The 22,698-nt window shown below is 44.0% G+C and overlaps 1 protein-coding gene and 1 long non-coding RNA gene across 5 annotated transcripts in view; one reads left to right on the top strand and one right to left on the bottom strand.

Moving 5' to 3' along the window:
- Window positions 1–22,698, bottom strand: part of MCTP1 (multiple C2 and transmembrane domain containing 1) — a 488,682-nt gene that overhangs the window by 273,241 nt on the left and 192,743 nt on the right. The window lies entirely within an intron of this gene.
- LOC128839661 (uncharacterized) lies at window positions 10,270–11,645 on the top strand. Its single transcript, XR_008445496.1, has 2 exons — window positions 10,270–10,485; window positions 11,323–11,645. It is a non-coding gene; the product is annotated as an uncharacterized LOC128839661 (long non-coding RNA).

The following is a 22,698-nucleotide window of genomic DNA, read 5'->3' as shown; positions in this document are numbered from 1 at the left end:
TTTCTGCTACTTAGAGAACAAACCAAACCAAAAAGAAACCAATGTAAGTTCCTCAGATGCCAACATCTGCTCCTTATAATAGGAGTTTCCACACTTGGGAAACCTAAAATCCTCAAGGATGGTGCAGCATGGTCCCTTCTCTATGACCAGCCAGCCAGGGAGAGCAAGATTATAGCCCACCTTATTTCTGCTTTCTTTGGGATGATTAACGCTCCAAAGTCACTGGTAGCAATCTAGCCCTCTGTGTAATCAGCCTTTGAAATAAATAGTATTTTTCCTTTTCCCATTTTTACTTTAATTTTATTCTGTTCATTTTTTCATAATTTGTTTTGTTCCGGTAGATACAGGAGAGGCTATTTTTCTTTTATCAGGGGGTAGCCCTGTTAGTCTGTAGCCACAAAAACAACAAGGAGTCCGGTGCACCTCAAAGACCAACAGATTTATTTGGACATAAGCTTTTGTGGGTAAAAAACCCACTTCTTCAGAGGCATTATGCTCAAATAAATCTGTTAGTCTTTAAGGTGCCACCGGACTCCTTGTTATTTTTCTTGTGTTATTCAGGCGAATAGCTACAGCTCAATTCCTGGAAGTTCCCGATTATTTCAAGAACTAGTAAATTCCCATATATTAAAACCTTAATCTTGAATATTTTATGGATCCAATGAAGTAGTTAATGGATAAAAATGGTGTTGTTTCGACAGATCTCTCTTGGCTGGTAGCTGAGGGTTAGATTTTAACATCAAAGCTCTGCTCTAAGTTCTTATGGGATTTTTTACACCAAAGTTAAAAAATGTTATACTTGTACCATGTTGATAATTTGCCAGTAAAACTTTTCACATTAATTAGAAAATTCAAATGAATAAAGCAAATTAAAATAACATTTGACCTAACTACATGGTCCAGTAAACACTATAAATTTGCAAAGTGAAACTCATTTGTAACCATTTGATTCTGAAACAATTCTTCCTTTCAATATGCATATGGAGCCACTGAGGGTATTAGGAAGAGCTGGGTGTTATCAACATGCTTAAAGCACCTCAGCTCCCATCTCTTCACTAGCACTTGATCCAGGCAAGACAGTCAATTGCCTTGCCCAGTATTTGAATATGAATGGGGCATGGATAAGAATTAATGGACAGACTCAATATAGAGAAGATCATGGTGATGTTAGTTGGTTAGGGGAAACAAATGGAAAGCTGGTGAAGATAATACCAACTTTTCTGGTCGGGGAGCATGTAAGCCATTGAGTCACAAAGCTCCCAACAGCAGAATTCCAGTGCCTTTCTTCAGGAATAGGATTATTTTCCAAATCTAAAACAATCCAGTATGAAAGCCCCTCCCAGGGCCAAAAAGAGGGTGAGGCATAACTGTTACACTCTGAGGCCTAATAGGATGTGGGGACGAGACACTCTGCCATAGACTTGAGTAACCTAGACAAGACCATATAGACTAGCAATGCTTCCCCTGGCAATGAAGAGCCTGTGTGAGAACAAACAAAATCAGGAGCCTCCCAGGTTAAATAGAAGACACTACACAGCACATCTAGAAACCAAAGCTGGTTCAGAATTTGGCAACTCATTTGTTCAGGTCTCACCTGAAGAAGAGCTCTGTGTGAGCTCAAAAGCTTGTCTCTTTCACCAACAGAAGTTGGTCCAATAAAATATATTACCTCACCCACCTTGTGTCTCTAATACCCTGGGACCCACATGGCTACAACAACACTGCAAACAGTAAGTGGTAGAAAGTCGAGCCACTATCTCTGCATTAGGAGTGGTGCTTATTCAACTAAATGATTAAAAATGGAGACAAACTATAGATATGACTAGCAAATGAACCACCTTTCCAATTATCTTTAACAAACATAAAAAATAGCAGTCAGAAAATGACTATTAGTACATAGGGATCACTGAAAGGCTGCTGTCTCCTTTGGAAAAATGTTAAGACAAACTTTATGACCAACAGATTACAAAACACTTCATAGCATAAGCGTTCCAGACAAAATCAGAAATAATACCCAGGGATTAAAAATCTTGCTACTGAAATGTTTTACAAGGATTTTAAACTTACATTTAGGGGTTTGTTTTAATCCACTATTTTATGTCTTGGGACTTACTGAAATTTATGTCCAAATAAGTTGCTCCCATGTACTCAGGACCATCCTAGCCTATAACACTGTAGCCAAAACGAAAGTCAGCATTCAGTGGTTGAAAGGCAGCTTTCAGTCCTCGTGCCATTTGTTGCTTACATAAAAAAACACAAATCAGGCGGTCTCAATTTGCAACAAGAAACCTGGGAAGTGTCTTTCAGAGACTAGAAGCTTCTCTGAATCTCCTGGTTAATAGCATCAACAATAATTTCTTAAAACTCCCACACTCCACCTTGTCACTTGATGTGAGAAGTATTTTCTTCCACACAAGTATCCAGAATAGACACCCCAGAACCAGACCTATATCTTTATTGTGACATCTGCCATTCCTTTAAGTTAGTACTGGAAGATAAAGCTAAGACGTCTGAAAAATCAGAGTCTGAAGGAAAATTTTGTCTTCCTCTCTAGCATCCTAGAATGTAGTGAGGGTCTTGAAATATATTATCTTCACTATGAAGTCAAATAAAAACATTGGCATGGCAGATAGCAGAAGGCCTTTACACATTCTATGAAACAGAAGACATTAATCATTAAGTGTTTAAGCTCTCAGACAACTAGAAATCCTCTAAGGGAAACAATGCTTGAACAACTACTTTTCAGTTGTATACTGCACTTTGAAATTGCTTTGTTATGTTGGTAGTTTGTCTCATTCTATTTAGGAATAATCTTGTTAGCTAAATGATATTAAAGTTCTTGGATCCAACTTAATTCACAATGAAAATATGGATGAATTTTTCTCTCAAAAGAAAACAGTTTATTTAGCTAATACAACCATCATTGCCCTAGAACTCTGAAATAGAATAAAAATTGTACAGAAACATGAGCATGATGAAAAGAAGATGCCTGATTAAAAAGATCAGGAGAGATATATCAATTATAACAGTATTTTATGTTTAGAAGACATTGCATTAAACTCTCTTGATCAGTGCTTTTATCAAATCAGTGAGAGTGCTGCTTTAATTTTCAGTTAAAACTCTAAACCGGCAGTACATTTTTCAATAGTCTAAATTTAAAATAAATGGATCTTCAGTTATAACTTGTTACTGATTCGTGACATTTTTAAATGAATTTTCTTACATGTCCTAAAAATGCATAATTTCAGTGAGTTTTGTCTAAATTCACAAGCAAAAACCTTTAGTTAGCGTTAGTTAAGATTGCTGTGAATAATAAACTGAATCATAAAAAAAATGGGAAATACAAAATTAAGGATTAAAAAATATTAAAAGGTTTCAAAGTCAAGGACTCTTAAGTTAGGATATGCCAGAATGAATGTTGCCCACGCAACCTTAATTCAGCCCCCATTATGATACAGCCTTTAATTATATGCAGAAGTGACTATCTGAAAAGTTTGGTGTAAGTGATGGCATCACATAGGAAATCAGTGGCAGAGAGACAGATAGATTGCATCTCCATAGGGGCATTCAACTGCCTTAACCATAAGATTGATACTCCTTTCTCTCACTGCAACCCCCTGCCTCTTTCACTACAAATCTTCAAACTTCAGGTGAGCCAAGGTTCCTATAGACAACAGCTTACTTCACTACACAATGCTGAGTAGATCTGCCCTGCGCACTGAATGAACCAGGGGTCCTTTTGAAGACGATAAACAACTACCCTTTGAAAAGAAACACCATAACTTATTCCAGTACAAATGGCTATTAGTGAAGATGGTCAGGGACACACCCCCATGTTCCGGGTGACCCTAAACTTCTGACTGCCAGAAGCTTGGACTGAATGACAAAATTGCCCTGTTGTGTTCATTCCTTCTGAAGCATCTGGCACCAGACACTGTCAGAGACAGAATACTGGGCTAGATGAACTATTGATCTGACCCAGTATGACTGTTCTTATATAAAATTTGAAAAAAATGACTCCTTCTCACCTCTAGTTATGGAAGAAATTATGCCCCCTTTTTTATGTATATATCCACCTACTTCATCCATCACTAGAGCTAGTTGAAATTTTTCTAACCTAACCTTTTTAAAAAATAAAATGTAGGGTTTTTTGTTTGTTTGTTTCAATACCACTTGTTTTCTATTATAGCTATCTTCAAACATCATCCTTCTGAGGTAAGATCTTGAATCTAGAGCTGTCTAGAAAATGAAATCCCTTTTCATGAAAAATTTATCATTTTTGAGGATGGGGGAAAAAGTCATCCTGACCAAGGACAAAACTTTAAAAAATAAAAATAATAATAATAAAAAAAAAATTCATGGAAAGAGTTTAAGAACAAATTCCATTTGTGGAAAACAAAACAAAAAAAGCAGGGGCTGGGTTGGGGAGGGGGTTGTCTTCCTGGCTCCCTGCCTGAAAGGCTTTCCAACCTGACTGCCAGAGAGTCAGGGAGCTTGCACACACAGCCTCCTACCACGGGAAGATCTGCAGCTGGGAAGGCAGTGGGAGGAAAAGGAAGGCAGGGGTTCTCTGTCTCTCCTGGAGCTGGAGGGGAAGCAAAATTGTGCCTAGGGATCTCTCCCAGTCCAGCTCCCAGAGCTGGCGGGGGAAGCAGGGGTGGAACGGGAGGGGGAAGGGAGTGGGTGGCAGAGTGCCTGGGCAATCAGCCTCACCAATCCTCTAGGAAAGCTTCTGTCAGTTTCACTTCACATGCGGACAGTCGGGGAGCTGTAAAAATTGTTCTTGATAGTTGGAGGCCATTGCTGAGGATGAATACTGACTTCCTTGGCAGCAAGTGTCTGACTGCGCTGAATCCAAGATACTCCAGAATTCGTATCACTCTGTGTGTTTCCCTCATCTTTACCTCTCTGTAGAGCCCTGGTCAGAAAAACTGTCAGGATGAGATAAATGAATTTTCTTCTTCCCTTCCTTTTGCCTTGAGCTTTTCTCAGCCTGTTTCTCTCAGTGAATCTTGCAGAGGGCACTGGCTGGGTATTAGACAAACACATTAATGAACCAAAACTGTTAGTCTAAAAGTCTGAAATAAAGTTTGGAATTTTCTTCACAAAGCTCTGCAGCCAGGGAGGACTGACTGAGCCACCAGCTGCTGCAAAGGCAGGAAAAAAAAAAAAAAAAGGAAAGGAACTTCAGGAAGTAGGGAATTTCCTTGGTGCCAGCAAATGACAATTTTTACCCCCAAGCTGCATGCAGTTTGCAGTACCACCCCTGTAACAAACCTGTGGACCTTAGCACAAAAAAGGCTGATTTGCAGACCCACATATGTACAAAATGTTTGTCTTCAAGAATCCTAGTGTGTTCTTGGTCATGACAATCACTGAGGTCATTGTCTGCTGAGGAGTTTCTGTTTAATGCAGCTGACACAGTTTAATCTATTTCAGCTTGTGAATTCTGATCCATATCTATGTAAGTGTTACACCACATTTGAGCTTTTACAGATAGGGAATTGCTCCCTTTTTGCTTATATATGATAGAAAGCTCATTTATTTATCCTAAAGAATTTCTAGAGAAACTGCAGGACTCAGGCTGCAGTTTTATACCATGGCATGTACTTCGTTGCTCAGGGAGCTTCTCGCTCTCTCTCCTCTACCAGAGCCCATGATATTCATCCAGGTAAAGCAAAGGATGGAAGTTTCACCTCCTGAGTTTAAAGTGTTTTACCCAGATCTCCACATTTGCAACATATTGTGCCATCTAATGAGCAATTGGATGACATGTCTTTAACAATTCAATGCCTTTACTATAACAGGACACTAAAATGTTTTTATTATAATAAAGGATGTGAAGAAAATAAAAAGACTAAGCTAGTGGACTGTTAGTCTTATCCTAGCAGCAAAGAGCTTGCTTCAATAATACAGTCAAACAGCTTTTAGGGCCATTTCACATTAGAGAAAACACAATATCCTACTTCCAACATGCCATGTATTCACTGGACAAATGCTGTTAAATTGAAACACAGGGGGGAAATGTACTTTTCAAATTTTGAAACAAACAACTGAAGTTGCTGCTATGTCCAAACTATGTCATCATTTAAAAAGCATGTTAAGGACAATCAAAACACAGTGAGTCTGATTCTGAGCTCAATTACACCAGTGAAGTTAGGAGTTACATTTGTTGATACTGATGGAATTATACCAAAGTACAGCAAAATCAGAATTCTGACCATTATTTTGGGATATCTCCTTACAACCCATTTGAGAACGGTTTCCAAGACCACACATTGGTTCAATGGCCCACAGGATCTTTATTGTTCTGTCCATCAACATTTCTGTCCCTCTTTATGTGGCCATGAACACAGGCATTCTTCTTCAAGGCCCTTGCCTTGATGTCCCTAGCCTCTGTTTGTCAGAGGGCGGAGATGAATGGCAGGAGAGAGATCACTTGATCATTACCTGTTAGGTTCACTCCTTCTGGGGCACCTGGCATTGGCCACGGTCGGTAGACAGGATACTGGGCTGGATGGACCTTTGGTCTGACCCAATATGGCCATTCTTATGTTCTTAATATTTCAAATATTTGCCCATCTAAAGTACTTGAGTAACATAGTTAATCTGCTGCAACCTACATCTGACCTCCAAAAATGAATTCCTTCCAAAATAAAAGGCTCATATACTGCAAAAAGTGCTTACACATCAGAGGAATGTGTCTTTAAAGAAGTTAATAGGATATTTACAAGCTCATATGGAGAAATATGAAATCATGTTGCCATGCATACACATATCTACTTGTATGTATCAGTAGTAGCTGACATAGTGAGCCAGGTCCTCAGCTGGTGCAAGTCAGCACAGCTCCATTGAAGCAGGCTCAGATGCAGGTCTGTGGCACTGTAAAGGAATAAGTGATACCCCTCTCTTAAGGTCAGAGGCCTGGGAGCTGGCCTGGCTGTCTAATTAGTCACACCCCATGGCACCTGAGAAAGAGGTGGACCTTAATTAGCAGACCCTTATATAGATAGATCAGCAAGAAATGGTGGAGGGAGGAGGAAATGCAATACCCTCCAGGAAATTGAGGGGTCAGAGGCAGTGTCTCAATGGACTGCTACTGAAGTTACTGTTGAGAGGAATTGCTCCAGAAAACCAAATAGACAAAAGGGGAGACTGGCTGGGAGCTCTGTATTGCTGAGGCTGAGGCAAAAGCCAGCAAATCTGGTTACCGGAACTACAGGTGTAAGAGACTAGTTTGGGGAAAGGATTGCTATTCTTGCACAGACAGACTTTGAAGAAAGAGTCTGCAAAGGTTATTATGTTGTCCTATGAAGGCTCAGTTAAAGAAGCTACCTAAACTGACAAATAACTTCCCTGGATTCCTTGAGAAAGCTCAATCAAATTAACTAGGGTTACCATAGGTCCGGATTTTCCCGGATATGTCGGCTTTTTGGTCCTCAAATCCCTGTCCAGGGGGGAACTGCCAAAAAAGCCGGACATGTCCGGGAAAATAGGGAGGGGTCTTGGGGCTTGGGTCCGGGCTGGAGCCGCTGGGGCCGGAGCCAGAGCCGCTGGGGCCAGCGCCGCTCGACCAGCGCTGGTGCCGGGCCCCAAGCCACTCGGCAGGAACCAGGGCCTGAGCCAAGCTGGGCCCAGGCCACTGGGACTGGGGCTGGAGGTGCTTGGCCGCCAGCCGGAGCTGCTTGGCTGGGGCCGGGGCCAGTGCCCCGGGGCCCGAGCCGAGCTGGAGTCGCTAGGGCCGGGGGTGCTCGGCCAGAAGAGGAGGTTACTCACCCTGTGCAGTAACTGACGTTCTTCGAGATGAGTGTCCCTGTGGGTGCTCCACTACAGGTGTTGGTGCGTCCCTGCGCCTTCGCCCGGAGATTTTTGCAGCAGTACTCATAGCGGCCACGCATGCTCAGAATCTGCCCCCCCGCTGTGACTCTAGGGTAATAGAACGCATGCGTGGCCGGTCTCCTCAGTTCCTTCTCTACCACGGAGGCCCCCCAACTCCGAAGTAGAGGGGAGGAGGGTGGGTAGTGGAGCACCCACAGGGACACTCATCTCGAAGAACGTCAGTTACTGCACAGGGTGAGTAACCTCCTCTTCTTCTTCGAGAGATGTCCCTGTGGGTGCTCCACTACAGGTGACTTAAAAGCAGTGTATCTTAAGGAGGTAGGGACTTCGGATCTGGTAGGAACGCCGTCGAGAGTACCGCCCTGCCCAAGCGTATGTCAGATAAAGGGCCTTGAATAAGGGCATAGTGTTTAACAAAAGTATGGTCAGATGACCAGGTGGCTGCTTTACAAATGTCAGCCAAGGGGACTTTGCGTAAGAACGCGATGGAGGCAGCCAGAGATCTAGTGGAGTGTGTTCTAATGCCATCTGGAGGTGCAACCCCTTTCATCTGATAGCACAGTCAGATACACTGGGAGATCCAGTTCGAGAGTCTCTGGGTAGAAATAGGCATGCCCTTGGAGCGCTCTGCAACAGAGACAAAAAGTCTAGAGGAGGTTCTAAAGGGTTTGGTTCTATCCAAATAGAATGACAAGGCTCTGCGAACATCTAGTGTATGCATTGAGGCTTCAAAGGAGTTTGCATGTGGTTTCGGGAAAAAAGTCGGGAGGTGTATGGGTTCATTAATATGGAATGATGAGTGAACCTTTGGAAGAAATTTGGGATGCAATCTGAGGGTAACCTTGTCTTTAAAAAATATCGTATATGGTGGATGAGCCATGAGAGCTGCTATTTCTCCTGCCCGTCTGGCAGAAGTAATTGCCACTAGAAACGCTGTTTTCATGGAGAGGTGTAAAAGGGAGCACGTGGCTAGGGGTTCGAAGGGTTGCTGAGTTAGGGCAGACAGTACCAGATGAAGGTCCCAGGGGGTGGTCGGTTGTTTAATGTCTGGATATAAGGTTTGTAGGCCCTTGAGGAAACGCTTCGTCGTAGCGTGAGCAAAGACAGACGTATCATCAATTTTGTCGTGGAAAGTCGTAATAGCAGCTAAATGGACCCTGATGGAGCTGAAAGAAAGGCCGGATCGCTTAAGGCCCAAGAGATAGTCCAATATAAACGGAAGAGGTACCGAGGTAGGAGAAAGATGTTTGGCAGAACACCAATGTGTGAATTGTTTCCACTTTTGAAGATAGGTCTTGCGAGTAGCTTGCGTTCTGCTATGTAGGAGCACCTCCTGAACTTGTTCGGAGCAATCTAATTCGCGTTGGGAGAACCACGTAGGAACCAGGCCTTGAGGTGAAGCATGGACAGGTTGGGGTGGAGAAAACGACCGTGCTGCTGAGAGAGAAGGTTCGGAATAAGCGGCAGGGAGATTGGTGGTTGGATTGACATTCTGGTGAGGAAGGGAAACCATGGTTGTCTGGGCCACGATGGGGCAATGAGGATCACCTTGGCTCGATCCGTTCGTATTTTTATCAGAACCCTGTTGAGAACTGGTATCGGGGGAAACGCATAGAATAGGTTTCGGTGCCATGAGATCATGAATGCGTCCCCCAGGGAATGTTTGCCCAGTCCTGCTCTGGAGCAGAAATTGAGACATTTCTTGTTCTTTGCAGTTGCAAAGAGGTCTATTGTTGGGTAACCCCAGATGCTGAATACGTTGTGAATGGTTTTCTCGTCTATCTCCCACTCGTGGTCCCATGGGAAGCGTCTGCTCAGTTCGTCCGCTGTGGTGTTCATGATTCCGGGAAGATAAGCAGCTGATACCCGGATGTTGTTCACAATGCACCAATTCCAGAGCTTCATAGCCTCTGTGCACAGCGAATGGGAACGAGCTCCGCCCTGCCTGTTTACGTAAAACATGCAAGCAATGTTGTCCGTCATTATGCGTACGTGATGATGTTTGATTAGTGGCAGGAAGTGACGGCACGCGTTGCGAATGGCTCGAAGTTCTAGTACATTTATGTGCAGGGAGGTCTCGGTTGGTGACCATAGTCCCTGTACTGTGTGATGAGACATATGTGCACCCCACCCTGTCATAGATGCATCGGTGGTCAGAATGCGTGATGGAGCCTGTTGAAGAAACGGGACTCCAGAACAAAGGTTGGAGTGGACGGTCCACCAACGTAGCGAGTCTTTGACTGGAGTAGGCAGGGAGAGAGTCTTGTTTAAAGAATGCATATTCGGTTTGTAAACCGTTGCCAGCCACGCTTGGAAGCACCTCATGTGTAGGCGTGCATTCTGGACGACAAAAGTGCACGAGGCCATGTGACCTAGTAGTTGCAGGCAGTCTCGGGCAGTTACCTGAGGGCTGTTGCAAATAGTTGTGGTCAGTTGTTTTATGGAATTGTAGCGATCGGGTGGGAGCGATGCTAGCCCGGTCCGAGAGTCGAGGTCTGCGCCTATGAACTGAAGGTGCTGGGTGGGGCGTAATGTGGATTTGTCTCTGTTTATTTGTAGGCCGAGAGAAAGAAAGCACTCGACTATGAGTCGTGTGAACCGGAGCGCCTCGTCGAATGTTGAAGCTTTGAGGAGGCAATCGTCGAGGTACGGAAATATTATTACCCCTTGTCTCCTGAGGTGAGCAGTGACTACAGCTAGAAGTTTGGAAAAAGCACGGGGGGCTGTAGATAGTCCGAAGGGGAGTACCCTGTATTGGAAATGTGTGGAACCAAGGGTAAATCGGAGGAAACGTCTGTGGGCCGGATGTATAGTGACGTGGAAATAGGCATCTTGTAGGTCGAGGGCAGAAAACCAGTCGCCCTGCTCCAGCGCTGGGATTATGGTATTGAGGGTCACCATCTTGAACTTTTGCTTTTTGATGAATCTGTTGAGCCGCCTGAGATCGAGGATTGGTCGCCATCCCCCATTTTTCTTCTCCGTTAAGAAATAATGGGAGTAAAAACCCTTCCCTCTGTGTCGCTCTGGCACGATTTCTACTGTTCCCAGATGAAGGAGATGTTGCACCTCTTGGAGGAGTAGCTGCTCGTGAGAAGGGTCCCTGAAGAGGGACGGGGAGGGTGGGTGGGTGGGAGGTACGGAGAGGAAGGGGATGACGTATCCAATTGTAACTACCTCTAAGACCCACTTGTCGGAGGTAATCTTCCTCCATTGTTGGAAAAAAGGTCGTAGGCGGTGTCCAAAGATTGGTGTGCCGGCTGAAGTGAGGGCATTGCTTTCTAAACCCTCGACCAAGTTTTCAAATCTGCCTATTAGCTGGTGGGGGTTGAGGCGCCCCTGTAGAGTTTGGGCGACGTCGCTGAAATCTTGGTCGTGGACGTTGCGGCTGTTGCTGTTCCTGCGGTCTATGGGAAGGTTGTGTAAATGCGGGATAACGTGGCCGGTGGTATGGTTGGTATTGATATTGTCGTCTTCTTGCCGTAGGTGTCTGGAGACCTAAAGACCGGAGGGTTGTTCTGGAGTCTTTCATTGAATGAAGCACTTCATTCGTGTTAGCAGCAAAGAGTTTGTCACCGTCGAAGGGAAGATCTTCAATTGTGTTCTGAACTTCGCGAGGAAAAAAGGAAGAGGAGAGCCATGAGCCCCGTCGCATGACTATCGCTGTAGCGGTAGATCTTGCCGCTGTGTTGGCTACATCGAGGGCTGCTTGGAGAGCGGTGCGTGAAATGGCTTGGCCCTCAGAAACTATAGCTCTGAACTGTTGTTTTCTTTGTTCTGGAATGTCATCAATAAAGTCCATTAACTTATTATAGTTTTTATGGTCGTATTTTGCCAGGACTGCAGTATAATTAGCTATGCGAAATTGGAGGGTGGAGGATGCATAGACCTTGCGACCAAACAGGTCCAGTCGTTTGCTATCCTTGTTAGGTGGGGCAGAACGAGAATACTGTTGTCTGGCCCTCTGGTTCGCAGCGTCCACTACCAATGAGTTTGGTGCTGGGTGGGTAAAAAGGAATTCAGAGTCCTTTGGAGAAATAAAATACTTCTTGTCCGCTTGCTTGCAGGTAGGTAGGCTTGTCGCTGGAGTCTGCCAGATGGACTTAGCGGGTTCTAAAAGGGCTGCGTTAATTGGAAGTGCCACTCTGGAGGAAGAAGGGGGCTGTAGGATGTTCGTTAGCTCATGCTGTTGTTCGGGAACCACTTCCAAGTTAATGTTCAGGTCACTAGCAACTCTCTTAAAGAGGTCCTGGAATTTTGTATATTCATCAGAGGGAGTGGGAGGAAGGGGAAGTAATGCTTCCTCTGGTGCTAACTCCGGATCTGTTGGACCAGGAGAAGGGCTAGGTTTATCCTGGGAACGTGGCTGTGTTGCCAGGCGTCTCGTGTCACTAGCATATGCATTAGGAGACGGCACTGGATCAGTGTTGCGCCTGGTCGAATGGCCATGGGGCATGTGTTCCCGAGGGTATGATGTCCATGGTGTCCAGTATTGCCATGGTGGCGGGTAGGGCATAGGTGGTGCCATCCAGGGGTTCATCCCCCAAGGGGCAGGGTCCTGAGAGTGGGATGAGGTAGTATTTCCATAGCCCTTATTGCTCTGGGTCCGGGGCTGGGAGTCATGATATGGGGAAAAAACTCCCTGTGGATCTGCTTCCTCCTCACTGGAGGAAAACTGCTCAGATCCTGACTCAGGCATCGAAACAGAATATGCATTCATGAGCGGAGACTGCAAGGTAGGTGATACTAGCAGATCAGCTGTCTGGGTAAAATGAGTGAAAACAGCTCCTGCGGGAGATGAAAGCTGAGCCGACAGAGGCTGCTGCACAAGAGCATTCCTGCGATCGGGGCTTCTGGCTGTGATCTGTGTGTCAGAATGCCCCGCAGGCGTCGGTGCCGCGGTCGGTGCCGGGCGAGAAATGTCGGGCTGCCTCGGGTGAGGCGTGCTGTAGAATGTCGGCACCGTCTCATTCGCGGTGCCGAACGGTGCCGTCCCTGAGGCAGGCAACTGGAAGCCTGATGCCTCGGCACCGGAGCTTCTCGGCAGCGCTGAAGCCTCAGGCGGCTTTTGCGCTGTTCCGGAGGAGCCTGGCTCGTGAAAATTGCTGAGGCGAGGAATCACAGGAAGAGAGATCGTTGATCTGCCTGGAGAAACTTTATGCCTCATAGTCTTGCTCGGTGAGGAAAGGTGCCCCTTTTTCGTAGACTTCTTGAGCTTTTTTGAGGGGGGGGGGGGGCTGTGTCGGGTAGCGGAGCCGGCTTCAATGCCTGGGTCTGAAACTGACCCGATAGATTTTTGAAGCAGGAGCAGTTTGAGTTTAAGCTCCCTGTCTTTCCGTGCCCTGGAGCTGAGTTTACAGCAGTGGGCACATTTTTGGGGAATGTGAGCTTCCCCCAAACATTTTATACACTTTGAGTGCCCGTCCGATGACGGGATAGCTTCCTTACAAATAGCACAGCGCTTGAAACCGGTGGAGCCCGGCATAGCCGCGGCTGACAGGAAATTTTTTTTTTTTTAAGATAAACTGGGTAAGTAACTATTTTAACAGAGAAAACTGACAGAAAAAACTGGTTTCTAAAGGATAATTAAGGCAATAGTGAAGGATTCTCTAATGAGTCTGCTGAGCTCCGTCTCAGGCCGGGGACGGTTGAGAAGGAACTGAGGAGACCGGCCACGCATGCGTTCTATTACCCTAGAGTCACAGCGGGGGGGCAGATTCTGAGCATGCGTGGCCGCTATGAGTACTGCTGCAAAAATCTCCGGGTGAAGGCGCAGGGACGCACCAACACCTGTAGTGGAGCACCCACAGGGACATCTCTCGAAGAAGAACTAGGGCCGGCGTCCCAGGGCCCGAGCCGAGCCGGGCCAGAGACGCCGGGGCCAGAGCCTCTTGGCCGGAGCTTGCCAGCCGCTGGAGGGAGCCATTCGGCTGGGGGGGCCGGACTGGGCCGCGCCTCCTCGCACCCGCCACTGCCCCAGCCCCAGCTTACCTGCTGCCTCCCTGTTTCAGGCTTCCCGCAAACATTTGATTCGTGGGAAGCAGGGGAGGGGGAGCAGCAGAGGGGCGGGGCCAGGACGGGGCTGGGGGTGGATTTGGGGCAGGGCCGGGCCCTGTGGAGTGTCCTTTTTTTTTTATTAAAATATGGTAACCCTAAAATTAATCCCAGGGAGTGAGCTGACCCAGCAGAACAAAGTGTAGTCCAGTAAGAGAAGGTAATTATCAAATAGGCCTAAGCCTTTACATGCAAAAAAGTCAGTCTAAATCTGACTGCACGGAGAATCAGGCCCTCTCTGTCAAAATACAACACTGAGTGGGACTTTGTTTTGTTAAAATTTTCAGGAAGGATGTTGTGGTTAAGAAAGAATTAAAATAACTGTAAAACCATGTTTAACTGTGCTATGAAAAAAGTCTTAAAAACAAACCATCAAAATTAAAATATAACTGATGGTTAACTCTCGAGACAACCTGCCATATTTTAATTTGGGTGTCTGTAGTAAATATTGGTTTCTATTTTTGAGTGAAAAGTAAGATCTTCAAAAGTGTTTACTTTCCACATTACACTAATCACTTTTGATCCCTGGCCAGAACTTCCTCCTGCAAACCAAATACTCAGATGTATGGATAATATTAACAATTGTAATTGGTATGTGAGACATTTCAGCATGCAGTGCTCCATTTTATTTTATTTTTTTTGTTTCAGCTGAAGTACTAACCCAACTTACCAGCAAGGGAAACCAAGTCAACAGCAACATTACTACAGCAACCAGATAAGGCTCAGCCACATGCCCCCATTCCTGGAATGCCCTCTAAAACTAGAAACAGTTTACCAAGCCACCACCCTTTTCTCATTCAAACCCCTTCTAAAACCCCACTTCTTCAACATGACCTATAAAGAGTGAGATAATAAAATGTATAAAAAGAAAATTAAAAAAGAAATAACCAACAAGGAACACACTTTAAATAAGTCACCACAAAATCCTATTATTTCAACTCTTGTCCTACCTCTCTCCTTTCCCATATTTTGTTTACTATTCTCACTTGCTGTGTCATGCCAGAATTTAAGCCCCACACCTGAAATCTGTTGCATAAAAATCAACTATTGCAATCGTGCAAAGCCCCACTGAAGTCAGTGAGAGTCTTCATGGACATAGCAGTCCACCCATGCTCAACAAATTGCAGGACTGGGGCCTTAGATTGTAAACTTTTCAGGGAAGCCATGTCTTTATGGGCTAATGATTGTCATTTTAGGAGGAAGTGATTTACATGTTATGCCATTTTAAACATACTGTACTCTGGAAGCTCCTGATGGATGTACCTTTGAAAATTCTTCTTCATCTGCCAAGTAGATTTACAAAAAACTGCCTCAAACAAGATAATGTACTTCTCTCTCTGTGCCAACAAAAACAACTTCATAACACATTTAATTAGTTTCTTTAATGAATTCCACAGCCTGAAAGCAGTCATATTTGTTATCCTCCTTCAAACTTCCATCATCTTCTGTTCAATTATCAAGAAAACGTTTTATAATTTATGTACAACAAAGTCATATTGTTTCAGCAGATGATGCCCTATCCCTCTAACAATACCAATCAACAGCTCTTATTCTAAGAAACTGTGCTACAATAATCTTTATTGTTTTAGAAAACAGAAACAAATGACTTTTAGTTAGAAAAAAATTGTGTAGGAAGCTTGCACTTACTTCCCAGTCCCAGAAACCACAGAGAGCAAAAAGCAGCCCCACAGCCCACTGTCCCAATATCTTCCACTGTACTCAAGAACAACAGAAAAACACATTTGCTGAAAGTTTTACTAAAATGATCAACAGTTAAATAGTTGGATAATAAATAGTTAAAGTTAGCACTAAGTTTCATAGTTAACACTTAGGTTAATGAGGGCAATTCACACATCTATTAGTGTTTCAGAAATACCGTTCTGTATCACAGACATAATTTTTAAATTTGAAAAAAAAATTAATGTTTTGCAGAAAACCTCTAAAAAAAATGAAAGCTTAGATTTTGCTGCACATTTCTGCAGCAAAAGGTGGATTCTGAGCCAGTTCCACAAATGCAGAAATACAGAATAAGTGCGGCCCTGATGATAGACTCCTTTACCAGTGAAAAATCACAATAAACCTCACTGCACAGTTCTTAGAGGGATTTATTCTCTTCTGATGTAATCTAAAACAGTTATTGTACTGATTAAAGTACATCTTTTTAGAAACTGACAGTTATATCAAAATACAGTTACAATGGTATAAAGGTGCTAATATGACTGCATCCACATTAAAAGGCTGCAACAATTTAATGACATCAGTTTCCAAACAGATAGTTAAATAGGTACAAAAACAAACAAAAACAAAAAACACCGCAACCCTGACTAGACCAGCCACAGTGCAGAGCTAAAAGGCAAAATACCTAGTTTGTGTCCATTTGTCTCAGTGAATGAGAGATCTGCCACTAACAGGAAAATATCGGTATCATAGTCACAGTGCTTAAGAGATCCCATTATTTAGACACTACATAACAATGAAGTTTCATCACTATCAATTGAAAGGACCCCTTGAGCATTCATTAAAAGGTTCAGGCAGCATTCTAAGTGCTAACAGCTTCAGACGGAGACATTTGGGAGAAATCTCAAAGTAAGACACTTCAACACAATAATAATAAACAATGAGCACCAGGCATTACTTAGGTTTTTATCTGAGGAGGTAGGAGCAAGCATTCTGAATCTGTTCTGTTTCACCAGAAACCTGTGAAGAATGTTGAGCTCTTCTAGTAAACTAAAATCTCAGACCTTAGATGATCAGGGTGAAGTCCTGACTCCACTGAAGTCAATGGGAGTTTTACCTCTGAACTTTAGTGCGGCCAGGATTTCATCCTAGATGGCTCAGTGTAGCTTTTTTTAGTTCCATCATGTTAGTATGATTTTCTGAGCTGAAAACAAACAATGCAGGAATGATTTCAAACGAAGCAAAATGGAGTGTTTGACAATATCATCGTTAGTAAGGTGGTATAAAGTACAGAAGCCATCAAGGTATTTGGCATTAGTTTCTATTAATTCAAAATACAGCTGTCCAAAAGGAAAGAAAAGGCGCTAGAATCAGTTTGAATTGAATATAGGGCAAGAAAACCTCTTGAAACACAGATTTTAAAAAGTACAAACAGGAGGGATTTCTAGAATTATCTATATACCCTCACACTTCCAAAAGTTGGAGTTATCAACAGATGAAATTTGGATAGATGCAAACTCTTATGTGAATTTGTATGTCTCCTTTGCTGGTTTTCATCCTTTGGGATGAACCCAAGAAACTGCCAATTACCTGGGGTTATCTGTACACCCAGGCCCTTATACCCTGGCTTGCCCCATTTCACTTTTTTGGGGGACAGGGGGAGAGAGATATGCTGCCTGGAAACTTTTGAGTAGGCATTAATGTCAGCTATCAAATAGCACTTGATGGCGATCAGAACTATATTTAACAATTCAGGCTTACATAAACATACACTATTTCCAAACAAGTATTTTATAGAGAATAAAACCTAAGTGGTTAATCAAATTTTTTCTAGCTCACTGCAATTCTGATATGAAATACTAATAAAAAAAGCACAAATTATTTTAACTATGATCCCTTCCCTAGCTTACGGATGTGGTGTGGCATTTTGCCCTGGCAAACCACTCACTGGTGTTTTCTACTTAACTTTCAGTTCTACTAGGTAATCCAGGAAGTCATAACGCATGTGTGCATATGTTCTACTTCATGTAAAAATATTTCTTCTTTGTCTGTAGCTGTCTGATCGGTTTCTCTGCTACACTGTTTACTGACATGAGGGGTTTTTTGGTTTGTTTGTTTTTGTCTCTTCAGGGTAGCCATTGTGTACTATGCCCCAGGCTCACATACAGATCTTAATGATCTTGTCATTTAACTATCCTATGTTAAAAGATTTAATAAAGTAGCTCACTCAAAATGAAGCTCATCTAGGCATTGTTAATTCCACCCTCCAGCTCAGAGAAAGTGCTTGTCACTACCTGGTGTCTTCTGCTAGCTGTAGAAGGCTGGGTTCCAAATTCATTTTTGCAAGTTTTTCAAAATTTCTTTATATTTTTATCCCCGGGTATTTAATTGCCTCTTCTAGGAGCAGGATTTTATAATTGTACTACGAGAATTAATGTATGATTTGATTTTATCCTGTCAGCCACCGTCTTTGAATAGCAGAAAGGAATGACAGACGAGAACAATCCTTATGACTGATTATGGTCACCCTTTTGTTTTAGGATAAGTTATAATGTCTACTATGGTTTCCTATATGTATTGCAAATTAGGCACTCTAGTTAAATATACATTTCTTTGTTTTAAGGTTTTAGTAAGTAAGAGACAGGATCTTGTAGTGTATCTATGTTAAGGAGAATAGAAGGATGTTGAGAGCCTGAAGCCCCAATGTGAATTGTTTTAGTTATAAGATTTAGCAAGGCTTGATTTACAATGTATTCTGCTGAATATAAAATACTGCTGTCTGTATACCTTTGAAGGTTTCTGTAAGAGATTGTTTGTGTGAATGCATCAGGAAAAGATAAGGTGTGAAAGCCATCACAAATGTCCAGATGGTCAAGAAAAAGTGACAAGTATCAGAGGGGTAGCCGTGTTAGTCTGAATCTGTAAAAAGCAACAGAGGGCCCTGTGGCACCTTTAAGACTAACAGAAGTATTGGGAGCATAAGCTTTCGTGGGTAAGAACCTCACTTCTTCAGATGCAAGTAATAGAAATTTCCAGAGGCAGGTATAAATCAGTATGGAGATAACGAGGTTAGTTCAATCAGGGAGGGTGAGGTGCTCTGCTAGCAGTTGAGGTGTGAACACCAAGGGAGGAGAAACTGCTTCTGTAGTTGGATAGCCATTCACAGTCTTTGTTTAATCCTGATCTGATGGTGTCAAATTTGCAAATGAACTGGAGCTCAGCAGTTTCTCTTTGGAGTCTAGTCCTGAAGTTTTTTTGCTGTAAGATGGCTACCTTTACATCTGCTATTGTGTGGCCAGGGAAGTTGAAGTGTTCTCCTACAGGTTTTTGTATATTGCCATTCCTGATATCTGACTTGTATCCATTTATCCTCTGGCCAAACTGGACAGTCACTATGCAAATGTACATAGCAGAGGGGCATTGCTGGCACATGATGGCATATATAACATTGGTGGACGTGCAGGTGAATGAGCCGGTGATGTTGTAGCTGATCTGGTTAGGTCCTATGATGGTGTTGCTGGTGTAGCTATGTGGGCAGAGTTGGCATCGAGGTTTGTTGCATGGGTTGGTTCCTGAGTTAGAGTTGTTATGATGCGGTGCGTGGTTGCTGGTGAGAATATGCTTAAGGTTGGCGGGTTGTCTGTGCACGAGGACTGGCCTGCCTCCCAAGGTCTGTGAAAGTGAGGGATCATTGTCCAGGATGGGTTGTAGATCACTGATGATGCGTTGGAGAGGTTTAAGCTGAGGACTGTAGGTGATGGCCAGTGGAGTTCTGTTGGTTTCTTTTTTGGGCCTGTCTTGTAGCAGGAGGCTTCTGGGTACATGTCTGGCTCTGTTGATTTGTTTCTCTATTTCCTTGTGTGGGTATCGTAGTTTTGAGAATGCTTGGTGAAGATCTTGTAGGTGTTGGTCTCTGTCTGAGGGGTTGGATTAGATGCGGTTGTAACTCAGCGCTTGGCTGTAGATGATGGATCATGTGGTGTGTCCGGGGTGGAAGGTAGGCGTAGCGGTCGGTGGGTTTTCGGTATAGGGTGGTGTTAACGTGGCCATCGCTTATTTGTACTGTGGTGTCTAGGAAGTGGACCTCCCATGTAGAGACTTGGAAAGACCAGGAGACAATCAGAAAACATCTATTGTATCCGATGCTAAACGTGTTAGCAGCATTGACATCTCAGAGGTGAGGCAGGCACCCCCGAAGGCAAGACAACAAATGGGAGATAACAATGGGAAGCCCGACAATAACCATCAAATGATAACACCACTTAAGGACTAATGTTTACAGGATGACATTGCAAAATTCATGGACTCAAATGGGAATTTACAACTATATAGCTGGGGTGTTTTGCCATGGAACTCTGGGTTCAATCCTGCAAATTAAGGGCCTGCCAGAACCTGTTAAAAGCCTCCTCTCCAGTCAGATAGGTGCACCCAATAGGAGCTGTAGGGGAGCAGGCATGCTATTGGTGAGCCGGACGGTGCAGACGCTGACAAACACCAGGAGGGAGACCTCACAGGTACAGAGGTGAAGAGCAGGGGAAATCCTGCACAACAGGGCGTACAGCCCTTCTGGGCCTCAAAGGTTTGAAGGAAGAGACCCCCACCAGAGGGGAGAGACTGAACTGGGTGTCTGGCCTGCCGCTACTGTGCCCGGAGGAGCTACCAGAGACTAAAGGCATGGCTACACTTGAAGATGTAGAGCGCCTGGAGTTAAACCAGCCCTCAAAGACAGCAGCAGGGAAAGTGCTGCTGTGTGTTCACATTGTGCCCGTGACTGTGAAGCATGTCCACATTAGCAGCTCTTGCAACACCACAGAGAGCAGTGCATTGTGGTAGCTATCGCAGTGTGCAAGTAGCTGCAGCATGCTATGGAAAGGGTTTGCAATGCCTAATGGGGCAGGCACATGATGCAGGTTTCCCCAATCCCATTGTTCCATGGGCATCCTATTAGATTGCCAGCTGCTTTTCAAATGAGGGAGTGTGTTGTGTGTATATGGGGGAAGAGACTGTGTTTTGGGGGGCAGTGTGTCAGCATGCTATCTTGTAAGTTCAGACAATGGCAGGAGGAAGGGGGAAACTTGACATCAGCCCCCACCCCCTGCGCCTCTCTCTCTCTCTCTCACACACACACACACAGACACACACACACAGGCCTGCCTCTGCAGCAGGAGCATTCCACAGAAATGGTTTGATTTGTGTCCCGGAGCAGATAAGCATGCGGGCTGTCAGAAACGGAGCTTTGAAAGGGGATATCTGCATGCCTGCAGCCGAGTTCAAAACAATGACCAGAGTGGCCACTTGACTTCATGGGATTATCGGATGTTTACGGAGGCCAATCACAGCGCAGTAATGCAACACATTGTCCACCCTGACACCCCGGCGTTCCATCCCGAGCGCAGCACGCTCTGTTCTTCTCATGGAGGTGGATTAACAGGAGTGCTCCAGCTGCAGAGTCCAGGTGCTCTAAGTGCCTTGCCAGCGTGGACACCTCAGGAGTTAGGGCTCCCGGGCTAATTTAATGAGCTCTAGCTTGCAAGTGTAGCCAATGCCTAAGAGGCTCTCCTCCCCCTACCCTGTCAGGGAGGCCGTGAGGAACCCCTACTCAGACAAGGTGGGGACAGTAAACCGAGGGGCATGGGGAAATTCCCAAAGAGAGAGGAATCCCCCAGCCTGCCACTAACAGGAAGTGTGGAACCCTCTAAGGTAGAGAAGGAGCTCTGCCACACAGATAATGTTTGTGTTTTTTTGTATATAATTGGTAGAGGTCAACAATGTAATCAAACAGTCCCTGTCTATGCTGTATTCTGTTAATTCAGAGATCGAAAGGACAACATTTAAATGAACTGTAAACATAGGATATCCCTGCATTCATCTCTCTTTGAAATGTATAGCAAATCATCTGTGAATGGTGGAAAAACAGGCAATTGCCTTATGTTAATCTGTGTGAATAATAACCAGCGATGCTTAGAAAATGAATGTCTAATGTTCGCTGAGGGACTCCAACCTGTCAAAGAAGTCCTGAAACTGTATGGCTTGGGTCCTGATCCTGTCATCTCAGATCTGCTTGAGGTTTCATGCAGAGGCAGCCTAAGCCATAAGGACTGAGATCCCAGTTCTGAAGGACTGCCCTGAAGATAAACATTGGACTATAACCAGTGAACTATTTCTGAAAGAACTCTTTGCATCTACAAAGCTCTCCATCTCTGCTATGAATCTGAAGCTCAAGATATATGGCAGGAGCCTTCCTTAATTTCATGGACTTTGGGCACTGGCAAGCTCGGATGATGCTAATGGGGCATCCAAATTCTCCTGCTGAACCTCAGAGAGTTGGGGCACTTGTATTTTAGCAAAGAAAATTTCCAGGGCTTTCTGTGAAGGGGCAGAATCAGAATTGCATAGACTTTTATAAAAATTAAAGAACTGTTTATTATGCTCATTTCAGATTGCTGAAACAATTTCCCTCGCTGACATTTGTGTACAACAGTACACTAAACAGCCTATCTGCCTTCTCCCTCAACTCCGAGAAGTCTTGTCTTAATTGAAAAAAGGACAAACTCTGCTTGGGCCATGCACAGCTTATTGAGCTCATACCTTTTTCTGGTCAGTCTGCATAAGAATTCTGGGAAAGGATTTTGAGCATATTGTCAATCCATTTCCTTGACTTTCCTTTCAAGTAGCACCATGTTTTCCCTTCACTCCTTTTTTTTAGCCATAGTAAAGCTAACAATTCTGCCTCTATGAAAGACTTTTAAAGTTTCCTGTCGAAGCTTACTATAGGGAACTGAGGACATATTGGTCTCCAGGGAGAGATCAGTTTCCTTCTTTATAAACAACTTGAAATAGGGGTCTAAGATTGCTAAAGTATTAAACTTCCATTTATTTTGTTTCTTGCCCAGTGTGTAGGGGGTAAATTGTAGAATAATGGGTGCATGTCAGAGATCACCATTGTACTATTGAGTAACTGAACAAAAATTGGACTAACTGCCCTGAGATTAGATAGAAGTCAGCAGGTGAATATGTATGAAAGACAGGGAAGAAAAAAAGTGTATGATCTTTCTGTTGGATGTCATTCCTTCAGAACTCTTGGGATATATATATGCACCATGTGAACCAAGACTTGGTGCTTTTTAAATT

The sequence above is a fragment of the Malaclemys terrapin genome, chromosome 6, assembly GCF_027887155.1.
Source record: "Malaclemys terrapin pileata isolate rMalTer1 chromosome 6, rMalTer1.hap1, whole genome shotgun sequence".
Taxonomy (NCBI): Eukaryota; Metazoa; Chordata; order Testudines; family Emydidae; genus Malaclemys; species Malaclemys terrapin.
The sequence above is the reverse complement of the archived record's forward strand: the minus strand, read 5'-3'. Positions and strand labels throughout refer to the sequence as shown.